Here is a 14,439-nt window from a genome sequence, read left to right on the forward strand (position 1 = left end):
GGGCAGGTCTGGATTAACTGGCATTTCAATACAATCACAAAAGAACTCCCCATCCCCGTTTTTTTTTTTTTTTTTTGATTGTTTGTTTAGTTTTCCAAAGCACTCGCAATTTTTAATCCTGCAGTGTTTTATTCCTTGTTAAATTAAAATTTAGACCTGAAGCAAACATGACAAAGTATTTATTCATAGGGATGGGTACAGAGCCATAAGCTAAATTCACTTCTGTGTTGTCTGAATGTTTGAAATAGCCTACTTTTAAAATTTGGGGGGGACTGAAAGGGGAACACACAGGGGAGTAGGGAATGAATCTTGTGGAGAGAAGGAAGAGTGCTGCCAGCAGCAACCCGGTGGGTGGAGAGGAAACTGGAGACACAGTGCAGGTCTCAGGTTCTTTAAAGGTGTGCTGCAGTGTAGCCCACACCTCTACAGAGTCCCTTTCCAGAAACTTTGGGAAAGATTTAGTTTTCAGGGGTTTTTTTAAGTTTTAAAAAAGTTTTGTTCCATTCCCTAGATATTATATCCACACTTTTCATAGTAAGAATTCAAAAACAGAGATAGAGATACAATTCTCCTTGGCAAACACCCAATCCAAATTCAACTCTTATCCTAGTAACTAATTCAATATCCCTTTTTTCTCTCTCTCCCTCTCTCTCCCCTTACCACCCCCCACCTAATTTTGAAACATCAATAGTTTTATTCTCTACATATTATTCTGAATTTTTTCTTTTTCATGAAATTATACATCTACGAGATCTTTTCTAATCACTACAAGCAGAACTTCGTCATTTTTAACTTCATGGTACAGAATCCTAAACTGTGACTGTTCCACTGTTTAGCCATTCCCTTATGGATACTTAATGCTTTTCCAGTGTTTCAATATTACAATGGTATAATGAGATCTTTGAAATAAAAATAATAAAATATAACATTTAATGAGGAATTATTTTTGTGCCAGGAACTGTCTTAAGTGCTCCAGGCACTGGTCTCATTTAAATCTCACAAGATTCCAGGAGGAAGATACCATTATTCTTCTCAACGCAAAGGAGAGGAAACCAGCTTGGAGAAACCAAGCAGTTTTCCCAAGGTCATAAGACCAAAAAGTTCATTTTTTTTTTAATGATTTGTAGTCTATTCCTTTCTACATCCTATTGAGCGAATTTTAGTAATGTATAAGTTTCTAAAACATAATTTTGTCTATATTTTCAGTTTCAGGATTTTCAAGTTGTATATAGGGAGTTGCCATTGTAGCTCAGTGGGTTAAGAACCCAATTAATATCCATGAGGATGCAAGTCTGATCCCTGGCCGGCTCCGTGGATTAAGGATCCCTCGTTGCTGTGGCTGTGGCATAGGCTGGCAGCTGCAGCTCCGTTTCGACCCCTAGCCTGGGAACTTCCGTTATGCCATAGATGTGACCCTATAAAATAAAAAAATAAAAATTTTAAGTTGTATATAGTATTCTTGTGATTTTTTTTTATTCTTGTGATTCTTGTGATCAACTCTTTAGTTGATTTGCTCTTTTTCACTTCTAGAGGTTTCATTTAATGGCTCTTCTCTTTTCTGTCTTATCTTACATGCCAGCATTACATCTGCTATATTAATATTTCCTAAGAACCAACATTTAGTTTGTTCTTGTTCCTCTATTGCCTCTCGGTCTTCAGCTCTGCTAATTTTCACATTCACTAATTCCTTCTTCCTATTTTCTTTGTGTTGGTTTTGTTGTTTGTACTTTTTCTAGATTTTTGAGGCTTATGTATCCTCTTGATTTCAGGCCTAATATCCGCTGTTGATGGAACTTGACATCGCTCCTCTAACATGAACAATGCATGACTTTTCTTTAGAAACGGAGCCAATGACCTTCTCACAGCTCACAGGTTCTGCTGATTCCCTTAGATTCAACCATGCCTTCCATGGTCTGGTTATGGTCTGTGACCTTAGCTGCTGTTACAGGATCCTCTCACCTCTTATCCTGACAGCCTATGGATACACACTGGCTCTCAAATGCCAGCTACGGTCTGGGCTCCACTAGTATGTATAAGAACTTTTCATATCTTCATGGTCCAAGGTGGCTGAGAGGACTCATGTTTGTGTGCATGTAGAGGTAGAGGTGGAATTAGAGACACTCTTTCCTAGACCAGCACTGCCATGATGTGGCTGCCCCATGTAGTGATGGGCTTTTCTGCAAAGTTACTTCCTCCCACCAGAGAATCCCCTCAGCAAGTAGGGAATTAACTGTGCCCTCCAAACCCAAAACTATTTGGAAGATTCTATCATCCTCTCGCTTAGTTATTGGGGGACAAAGGCCAGACCCCACACCAACATCTAAACTCTCATCAGAAACACTATTATTTCATATTATTTTTTTCTTTTTATAGCCGCATTTGTGTGTAAGGAAGTTCCTAAGCTAGGGGTCCAATCAGAGCTACAGCTGGGGTCTAGGCCACAGCCACAGCAACACCAGATCCGAGCCACATCTGGAACACATTCTGCAGCTTGCCACAATGCTGGATTCTTAACCCAGTGAGAAAGGCCAGGGATAGAACCCTCATCCTTACAGAGAATATGTTGGGTTCTTAACCTGTGGGCCACAATGGGAACTCCTTATATTATCCTTGATATGATATTCAATACAGTTAGAAAGAGAAATAAGTAACAGAACTAAATATTTGAAAGGAATATGCACACTTATGAATATTTATGTAACTGAAAATCCTTATTAGAGAACACTAAGTAATTAGTAAGGTAGGCTGTTGCAAAATTGGCATAAAAAATAAGTCATCAAAAAAAAAAAAAAAAAAGAAATACAGGTCCTCAAAGGGAAATCTACTCAATACTGTGTAATCACCCATATGAGAAAAAATAATGGATTATATATATATATTTATATATATATATATATATATATATATATATAATTGATTCACTTTGCAGTACACCTGAAACTAATACATTAACTATACTCCAATAAAAATAATAAAAATTAATAATTGATCACTCTTCTTTATACAAAAAAATTACCTGTCCAAAAACACAATAGTGACCTCCTCTCTCCAACATAAGAAAAAAGTAAAATATCTAGGACTAAATGCATTAAGTTGTATATGGATACCAAATTAAGAAATCTACAGAATTCAAAATAGAACAAATTTGAATATGTGAAAAGATATTCCTTATTTATAATTTGTAAGACAGCTTTATAAATAGCCAACTTTTATAAATCAATGCAATAATTAAATGTAACACCAGTTAAACAGGTGTTTTTTAAGAACATAACAAGATAGATCTGACGCATATATGAAAGGATAAATGTTTCAGGAAAGACTGGAAGAGAAGACTACTGAGGAGGGTCTGCCACGCAGGATTTTTTTTTAAGTTACTATGGTTTTTTTTTTCATGCAAGATTTTTTAAATGTATTATTATGAAGGTAAACCTTAGATATATATACGTAAACCACATGGCATCAATGTGATGGAGTCCAGTAGTAGACTCAAGTACATGTGAGTACTTAGTATTATAAAGGTAGTTTTCACATCAGTGAGGATGGGCTCACTGACTTCCTGGAGAAGGGGAGATGAGAAAGAGGGGTGCCCATAAGCCAAATCAAATCAAATCAGATGGATTAAAAATAAAGAGATAGGAACTACAACCATACAAGAACTATAAAGAAGAATGGGAAAACACAATTTTGGATATAAAAGCCCTTTCCAAGCATTAGATAGATAGATATACATATATCTCTCCAAAATAAAAATCAAGCTATTTGTCCACTTTGAAATTTACAGTCTCCAGTGAGGAAAAAAATATACCACATCAAAGTCAAAAGGTAAATAAAAAAATGAGGGAAATGTAACTTATGAGATAGACAAAGTGACATTATCCATAGTAAGAAAAAAGACAATCAACTCAAGGCAAAGAATATACACAAATAACATACCAAAAGCTAATCAATATAAAGAGACCTCACTGGCACATACAGAAATTCAATTTTAAAATAGTAAAATCTCATATTTTCGATATCAGGTTGATAAATATTTTGAAAGCAAAATAGCACTAGGAACATTTTAAAGAAACAGCCACTCTCATTTAATTTTGGAGGGAGTTTATCTTAAAAGAATTCTTTGGAGGCAATACAGTAGTTTCTACCCAGTTATAAAATGTCCATATCCTTTGAGTAGTACACCCATCTCTAAGAACATGTCCACAGAAATACAGCATAAATTCACAGAAAAGCATATGAACCAGGAAATAAAACTGAAACATTTTTCAAAACAAAACAAAGCAAGAAAACTGAAAACAACCCACATGTTCATCAAGAACAGATCATTTAAATAAATTAAGGTAAATACATCCACTTAACTAAATACTGTATAGAGAACCCAGAAATAAACCAAGGCACCTATAGTCAATTAATCTTTGACAAAGGAGGCAAGAACATAAAATGGGAAAAAAGGCAGTCTTTTCAGCAAGTATTGCTGGGAAAGCTGGACAGCTGCATGCAAATCAGTAAAACTAGAACACACCCTCACACCATACAGGAAAATAAACTCAAGACGGCTGAAAGACCTAAAGATAAGACAAGACACCATCAAACTCCTAGAAGAGAACACAGGCAAAACATTCTCTGACATCAACCTTACAAATGTTCTCTCAGGTCAGTCTCCCAAAGCAACACAAATAAAAGCAAAAACAAACCAATCGGACCTAATCAAATGGACAAGCTTTTACACAGCAAAGGAAACTAAAAAGAACACAAAGGACAATTTATAGAATGGGAGAAAACAGTTTCAAAGGATGCAACTGACAAGGGCTTAATCTCTAAAATATACAAACAACTTCTACAACTCAACAACAAAAAAGCCAACAACCCAATGGAAAAATGGGCAAAGGACCTGAATAGACATTTCTCCAAGGAAAATATACAGATGGCTGACAAGCACATGAAAACATGCTCAACATCCCTGATTATTAGAGAAATGCAAACTGATACCACCTCATGTCAGTCAGAATGGCCATCATTAAGAAGTCCACAAATAACAAATGCTGGCAAGGGTGTGGAAAAGAGGGAACCCTCCTGCACTGTTGGTGGGAATGTAAGCTGGTACAACCACTATGGAGACACCTTAGAAAACTATACATAGAAAGACCATATGACCCAGCAATCCCACTCTTGGGCATATATCTGGACAAAACTTTCCTTAAAAGACACATGCACCCGCATGTTCATTGCAGCTCTATTCACAATAGCCAAGACATGGAAACAACCCAAATGTCCATCCACAGATGACTAGATTAGGAAGATGTGGTAATATATATACAAGGGAATACTACTCGGCCTATAAACAAAATAATGCCATTTGCAGCAACATGGATGGAACTAGAGACTCTCATACTGAGTGAAATAAGTCAGAAAGAGAAAGACGAATACCACATGATATCACCTATCTCTGGAATCTAATATACGGCACAAAGGAACCTTTCCACAGAAAAGAAAATCATGGACTTGCAGAAGAGACTTGTGGTTGCCAAGAGGGAGGGGAGGGAGTGGGATGGATTGGGAGCTTGGGGTTGACAGATGCAGACTATTGCCTTTGGAATGGATTAGCAATGAGATCCTGCTGTGTAGCACTGGGAACTCTGTCTAGTCACTTATGATGGAGAATGATAACATGAGAAAAAAGGAAGTATACATGTATGTGTAACTGGGTCACCATGCTGTACAGCAGAAAATTGACCCAACACTATAAACTAGCTATAATGGAAAAAAATAAAAATCATTATATATATAAAAAAACACTGTACAGCTTCTAGAAGAATCACGTCATTAGATGAAATGATGCAATCAGAATATGTTTTAAGTGACAACAACTGAAAAAAGGTAGCTATCATTTAGCCCCGTTTATTTATATATAAAGAGTCTGCACAAAGAAATTATCTGGAAGAATACTTCTCAACTTTACTGCCATCATGGAGGGGGTGCAGAACAATGAAGGACCCACACACTTCCACTTTATTATCTATTGCTTTGATGTTTGGATATTTTCTGGTGAGAATGTATTGTTTTCATAATCAATAAAAACTTTTTGAAGAAAAAATAAAAGCTGGCATTGTTAGGAAGACTTCTTTTTAAAGGTGATTTTTTTAAAAAAGACCTATGTTCATTTCAAGGAACCTTTCAAAACACATTCAAATCAATAAATATTTATTCTATATTTAGCAGATACAAGGCACTGAACTTGGCATTGCAGAGACTAGAGGGCACCTGTCCTCAAGACACTTATAATATACACTTGGTAAGAAAAAAATAAACAAAACATCAAATAATTTCAGCATAATATTCCAGAGGGAAAAAAAATCTACCTGGGAGTCATAAATACATTCTAGTCCTTCTGTCATTATTTGTGTTACCTTAAGCTGTATGGATGGGCCACCATTTTACTTATATAAATTAAGCAATTCATAACACAACTCTACGGTCCACTCCATATCATATGGCTCTAATTCAAATCAGGAATTCTCATCCAAAATATAGATATTATTGGAGTTCCCACTGTGACTCCGTGGTAGCAAACATGACTAGTATTCATGGGGACTCGGGTTCGAGGGCCCTGCTCAGTGGATTAAGGATCAAGTGATGCTGTGAGATGCAGTGGAGGTCGTACATGTGGCCTGGATCCCAAGTTGCTGTGGCTGTGGTATAGGCTGGTGGCTACAGCTCCGATTTAACCCCTAGTCTGGGAACTTCCATATGCCACAGGTGGGGCCCTAAAAAGCGATAGATAGATAGATAGATAGATAGATAGATAGATAGACAGACAGACAGACAGACAGATAGATGATAGACAGACAGACAGATATATTATAAAAAGAAGTAATATGTCATTAACTGACAAATGGTTGATACAATTAAAGGAAAAAGATAATTTTAGAATGTGGTCACTAAATGGGTGAGTCAATCAACATCTGAAAATAAAATTAAGAACTGATAAACATCTCCTCAGAAAAGAAAATCATGGACTTGGAGAAGAGACTTGTGGCTGCCTGATGGGAGGGGGAGGGAGTGGGAGGGATCGGGAGCTTGGGCTTATCAGACACAACTTAGAAGAGATTTACAAGGAGATCCTGCTGAATAGCATTGAGAACTATGTCTAGATACTCATGTTGCAACAGAAAAAAGGGTGGGGGAAAAACTGTAACTGTAATGTATACATGTAAGGATAACCTGACCCCCTTGCTGTACAGTGGGAAAATAAAATAAAATTTAAAAAAAAGAACTGAATAGGTGAGCAGGGGGAGAAATGATGATTCTGGAGAGTAAAAAATTGTAAGAGCAACTACATAAAAAACTGGAAGATATTCTTCATGGAATAGATATGTTTGGCAGAACCAAAAGCACTGAAGTGTCTGAGCAATCTGGATTTATTTCTTAGTGATTTAGGAATTACTGCACATTCCTTGAGTGCAATAAACACCAAGGTAAGAGTGGTATTTATTAGAAACTGAATTACAGTCATTGAGTATTCACTACATGTCAGTCTTCGTGCTACATCACACCCAAAATACAGTGGGAAACGCAAGAGACACGATGGACCTACCTCTAATGACATCTGGGGAAACCGCCCTGGAAGTGCTATGGGGCTGCATTTGCAGCGCCAAACTTAGGTGCTATTAGACTATTCAGAATACTACTCATTGTCAATAGTACATCTCATTTCTGAAAACACACATTAATCTTTAAAGTCAGTGTCTGAGAGAAAACTGAATTGTCTGCTTTGAAAAGACTCTTCTCAGGGCTCCCTTTATATCTTGATTTCTCAGGCTGTAAATAAAAGGGTTCAGCATGGGGGTCACCACAGTGTACATCATAGCCATGACCGTCTCCTTCACAGTAGAACTGTCAGTTGAAGGGCACAAGTAGAGGCCAATGATTGTCCCATAAGAGAGAGACACCACGGAGAGGTGAGAACCACAGGCAGAGAAGGCCTTGTGGGTACCCCCAGCAGAAGGGACCTTGAGGATGGAGGACACAACTCTTGCATAGGATGAAAATATCAACAGGAATGGAACAATAAGGACAAGCCGTCCCAAGACAAAATTCACCATTTCATTGATCTGAATGTCAGAGCAGGCCAACTTCAGCAGAGCTGACATGTCACAGAAAAAGTGGGGGATGACATTATCAGCACCGAAAGACAGCAGAGCCATCAGCAGGGTGTGCAACAAAGAGATGGATGTGGTCAATGCCCAGGCCAGCACCAGGAAGGAGAGACAGAGCTTGGGGCTCATGATGGTGGTGTAAGCGCAGGGGGAAGCAGATGGCCACGTAGCGGTCATAGGCCATGGCCACAAGGAGGAAGCTCTCCAGGTCTGCGAAAAATAAGAAGTACATTTGGGTCAGGCAGCCGGCATAGGGGATGGATGGGTCTTGGCTCTGCATGGTCTGCAACAACTTGAGAATGGTCACCGAAGAGAAGCAGAGGTCGGAGAAAGACAAATTGCTGAGAAACAAATACATGGGCGTGTGGAGGTGGGCATCCAGTCGAATGAGGACAATGATGAGGACGTTCCCCAGGACAGTGGTAAGCTACATGACCAGGAACAGAGCGTAGAACAGGTCTCCCTGATCTGCTTCAATGGGCAAGCCCGGGAGTAGGAATTCTGAGGTGATAGTTTGGTTTCCCATTTTCATGTTGCTTTTGTTTTACCTTTTTAAAATTAAGAATAATTTGCATGACAGTATGGGCTATATATACACACACATACTTACATACACATTGCAGAACTTTCAAAAAGGCATTTTAAATTAAATACCCACAAGTCATAGCCATTAAGTTTAATTCTTTACTTGAAATCTCCTAAGGAATAAATACCTATTTACATAAAGGAAAAGCACAAAAGCATATGAAGTTATGGGTCAAATTCAATCAAATTCCAGAATTCTTTAATAATGTTCTATGAGAGAACCCGGGGTAGGGTCAGATCAGCATGGTCTGAATGTGGACAGGAAATAGACAAAATCTGTATGCCATTCCCTTAGGGAAACAAATAGTATAATATCAACCAGAAAACCAGTCATGTGACATCCTTACCACTGAGGAATGATGCCAATGGCGATTAAGATGATGGTGCTGGTGGGGGGTGAAGACGACGATTATACTGATAATGATGACAGACTGAGGATAGTAAGACCACAAAAACATCTGTCAGCACTTGCTCTTGCCAAACACTGGTATAAAAGTATAATGTGCACTGACTCATGTACTCTTCACAGCAACTCTGTGGAACCGAGTACTATTACCTTTATTTTTTAGGTAGAAATTAAGTAACTCGCACAAGGTCACACACTTATTAACAGATCTGGAACTTAACTCCAACAGTCTAATTTCAGAGTTTAACTTCTAACCAGGAGGGCTTCCGGGACTGGTTACACCTTGCAGGTCAGTATGTCTTACTGGCAGAAGTCTTACGGATGAGAGCACAGAAAGAAGGGATTCTGAGAGTAAATTATTCCGAAAGGCAGAGTGAGACATTGCTTTTATTCACGCATCTGATCATTAAAGAGGTATCTGCAGTCTACTCCAGAATATCTATAAGTACAACCACCTCCTCTTGGCTAGGGAATAGAGCAGGAGGGCAATCAAAAACTGCCTTCAATGGAAGGTGCACAAAAGCATTAGAAACCATGAAACATTTGGGGCGAATCAACTAGTTCAAGGAGTGAGAGATTAAATGATCCTTGAACTGTCTCGATTTGTAAATTATCTCAAAAATTAAGTACAGAATAACTTTTGAGACATTATTAATCTTTGAAGGTTCTGTTTCCTTGCTTTTCACCTTCACTTCCTTCCATTCAGGTAGCTCTCTGTTCACTGCCTCAGGATAGAGATGTGTCAGGAGAGCAGAAAGAGTCCACACACTTTCCCAGCTTTTATTTCCAAGAGCCTGAGCCCCAGAATGATGATAAAACTTGCTGGAAAAGAAAAAATGACTTGGCCAGAGTTAGGAGGTGAAGTGAAACTTCGTCCTAGCAAATTAAAGTGATTTCCTTGAGGTGGGGTGCATGGGAAGGGTAGGAGAATGGTCAGTGGGTCCAGAGAAGAGGGAAGACCTGGCAACGCCAGATTGGAACCCAAATCGTGAGGACTTCTTCTCAGCTTATAAGTTGAATCTATCCAGAGTGAAGAGAGTAATCTTAAGGTAGTTCATTGGACAGTGAGGAAAACCGGCTTCATGGAAAGGGGCTCCCAGGATGATCTCTTTCTGTTTACATCACTCCCAGGAAAAATATTCAGGAGCCCAGAGGAGTCAGCTTTCATCATTTACTGGCCTGTAATCATGGCAAATTGCTCAACTTTTCCAACCTTACACTCCACCGTCAGTGAATCTTACATACCTTAAAGAACTGTGGGTTTAGAATGATGGGTGTTTGCAAAGTATAAAGCACTCCACAAACATACAATTGACTAGAAGCCATCAACAGCTCTGGTGATTCTCAATTCCATTGACTGTGGAAACCACTGAGGAGGAGGATGTCTACATCACCCTGCAGGAGCTGCGGTAGAGAATTATGGAATCCTAATATCTGTTTAAGGGGATTTTAGACTAACTGCCTTTTCTGCACTCCCGCTTACCCAGCTTGTCCGAGTGTGGCACCGGAGTCTGATTCCTGCCTGTCACTTCCACATGATGCATTTTCAGTCAGAGTCTCTGCCATTGTTTTCTGACTCCTCTCTTCTACAATGCCTTGACCCCTGGGGTCCCTGAGCTCCAAAGAAACTAATTAGTAAAAAAAAAAAAAAAAAATCCCGTGCTTCCCCCCCACTGTGCTTATGGAGCCACAGCTCTGAGCCACATTTCTGAGTAAGTCATGTCTAGAGACAGAATTCTGGTTTTACCCCAAGTCTGAGCTTCGCAAGGAAGCTTTCCTTAACCATCACAGCCCACGATAACATCTGCCTTCTCTTCTGCAGTATCTGACCTTCTACAACATTATCAGAATCAAAGACTGTAACACTTAACCAACAATTTTATGTTGTTTGGTGAGGGCCTCCAAATACACCAACCTTCTCTCTTCACCTGGACTTTAAACTCCATGATAGCAAGTAATGTGTAGATGGATCCACCTAAGAAATACTTAATCCATTAAATCATTGTTTACTGGGTAAGTGCCACGTATGAGCATTGATCCAGTGCTGTGGGAAAAACAGTGGCCAAGAAGTCATGGTCCCTGCCCTCCTGGATCTTACAGTCTAAATCACAGGCATCATAACAAAACAAGCTACTCTCGAATGTTACAAATGTTATCATGGGGGAATATAGGATGTGATAAGGGTACGTATCATGGATACCTGCCCTCATCCAGTGGACCAAAGACGACAATTTTTAATGAAGTTTAAGTGACATCTGAGGAGTTCTATAGGAAAAAAGGAATGAAAGCATCCAAAGAGAGGATATGGTAAAAGGAAAAACCCAGAAGGGAGAGAGCCTGGAGATTTTTACAAAATAAAAGAAATTCCTTGTGGCTAAGATAAAGCGTAGGGTTTGGAAGAGGGCAGAGGATGGGGGTCACTGGGAAAGGAAAATTGTGAGTGATATAGTTTGGTGATTCCTAAGAAAGACAGATATAAAATTACTCTATGACCTAGAAATTCCACTCCTACGTACAGACCTAAAACAACTGGAGGTACTCAAACAAATATTCATAGGCGCATATTCACAGCAACACTATTAACCACAATAAACCCAAAGTGGAAACAACCATCAACTGAGAGCTGGATAAATAAAATGTGGTATATCCATCAAGTGAATATCATTCAACAATAAAAATAAGTGAAGTACTGAAGCATACTACAATATAGATGAACCTTGAAAACATTATGCCAGTGCAAAGAAGCCAGTCACAAAAGCCGCATATTGTGTCATTCTATTTACATGGATATCAAAATAGACAAACCCAGAGAGCTATAAATCAGACTGGTGATTACTAGGGGAAAATGCACTCTACAATGGCCGATGAGCACAGGCTTCCTTTAAGGGTAATGAAAATGTTCTAAAATTGTGGTGATGGTTGCACAACACTGAATATACAAAAACTATCTAATTTTATATTTTAAATTGGTGGATGGTATGACATATGAATTCTATGTTAATAAGTCTCTAATAAAGAATAATCTTTTATCATTGGAGAAATTTGTATACAAACTGTATATTAAATATACATGTACTAATGTTCAATTTCTTAGATGTGATAATGGTATTGCAGTTATGTATGAGAATGTCCTTGTTTCTTAGAGCTCCTGAATGCTGAATTTTAGTGGCTAAGTCTCTTGATGTTTGAAAATTATCTCAAGTGTTATATCAAAAAAGAAGGAGAAGGAAAAATGAAAGCAGAAGAGAGAGACTAATCAAGAAGGGGAGGGACAGGGGGTGCTGAGCTCTCACGGATCAGCTGCATAGGACTGCCAGCTCCAGGCAGGACCCCCTGCAGCCCAGAAAAGCTACAACAAGCCTGGCCGGGTCGTGAAAAGATCTGCCTAATTCTCGGACAGTCCTTCTGAGTCAGGCTGCCCTGGGGAAGAGTCTCTTGGGTTTTCAGCAGACCAGCTATCTGCTCCAGCCCTCGGGGGGAGCCGCACTCTTGTGGAACAGCTGCAAAGGACTGCCAGCTCTCTGCAGGACCCCCTTCAGCCCAGAAAAGCTACAACAAGCTTGGCCAGACTGTGAAAAGATCCACCTACATTCTCAGGCCATCCTTCTGAGTTGGGCTGCCCTATGAAAGAGCCTCCTGGGTTCTCAGTGACCCAGTTAGCTGCTCCAGCCCTCAGGGGGTGCTGCACTCCTGAGGAACAGCTGCCCAACACTGCCAACCCCATGCAAGAACCCCACAGCCTAAAAACACCAGAGCAAGCTCTGCCTGACAGAGTGAGAACTGTTACCATCGTCGTGTGGACCTCCCAGTCCTGTTTGCCCTCAGGAAGCCCTCCTTTGCTTCAAAGAGAGCCTGTTAGCCCCATCAACACTCCAGAAAAGTCACACTACCTCAAAAAAGACTGACCAACAACGCCAGCCCTCAGGAAACATTCCACGGCAGTGACAAGGCAAACACTGCCAGGTCACGGAGAGTACAACTCCCTCAGGAAAAAGAAAACAACAAGCAAGATGAAGAAGCTGAGAAACCACCCCCAGTCAAACCAACAGGAGAACTCACCTAAAACAATCAACAATGAAACAGATCTCTTCAGTCTGACAGATCTGGAGTTCAAAAGAGAAATAGTCAAAGTACTGAAGGAATTAAGCGAAGGTATGAACAGTAATGCAGATACCCTCAGAAAGGAACTAGAAAATATAAGGAGGAGCCAAGAAAAACTAGAACATTCATTTGCAGAGATACAAACTGAACTAAGGGAAGTAAAAACCAGAATGAATAATGCAGAAGAATGAATCAGTGATATGGGAGATAGAATAATGGAAATCACTCAATCAGGTCAGCAGATAGAAAACCAAATCAAAAAACAGGAAAGCAATATAAGAGACCTATGGGATAATATAAAGCGGGCCAATCTATGCATAATAGGATTCCAGAAGGAGTAGAAAGAGATAAGGGAATGGAAAACATATTTGAAGAAATTATCGCTGGAAACTTCCAAAATCTAGAGGATATTGAGTTCAAGATACAGGAAGCACAGAGGGCCACAAACAAATTGAACCGAAATAGACCCACACCAAGACACATAATAATAAAAATGGCAAAAGTTAGTGATAAAGAGAGGATCCTAAAGGCAGCAGGAGAAAAACAGAAATGTTACCTACAAGGGAACCCCCATAAGAATATCAGCTGATTTCTCTACAGAAACACTACGGGCCAGGAGGGAATGGCAAGAGATATTTAAAGTGCTAAAAGGAAAAAATATGCAACCTAGAATACTCTATCCAGCAAGAATATCATTTAAAATAGAAGGGGAAATAAAAATTTTTCCCAACAAACAAAAACTAAAAGAATACAGCAACACAAAACCCAGGTTAAAGGAAATATTGAAAGGGCTTCTCTAAACCAAAAAGAAAGGAAGGAAAGGGAAGAAAAAAGAAAAGAAAAAAAAACAAGAGGAAGAACTAGGACTGAGGAAACCGCAATCAGAGAGCAGTCACTCAAATAAGCCAGCATACAGATTTAATCATGAACATGCTTCAAACAAAATAAAATTAAAAAGAAAAAAAAGAAAAAAGAGTCATCAAAATCATAAAATGTAGGAAAGGGATGTTAGGAAATAAATAACCCTTTTTGTTTGTTTGTTTGTATGTTTCTCTTCCTAATTTTAATATAGTAATGAAGTGTTTGAACCTACAGGACCATCAGGCTAAAACATACAATTATAGGAAGAGGTTAGCATACTTAAAAAACAGGGCAACCACAAGCCAAAACTAAATATTGCATTCGCAAAAAATG

General features: G+C 39.1%; 1 pseudogene; it reads right to left on the reverse strand.

Annotated features, from left to right (window-relative positions):
* On the reverse strand, positions 7,193-12,524 carry LOC106505489 (annotated as a pseudogene).

The sequence above is a fragment of the Sus scrofa genome, chromosome 12, assembly GCF_000003025.6.
Source record: "Sus scrofa isolate TJ Tabasco breed Duroc chromosome 12, Sscrofa11.1, whole genome shotgun sequence".
Lineage (NCBI taxonomy): Eukaryota > Metazoa > Chordata > Mammalia > Artiodactyla > Suidae > Sus > Sus scrofa.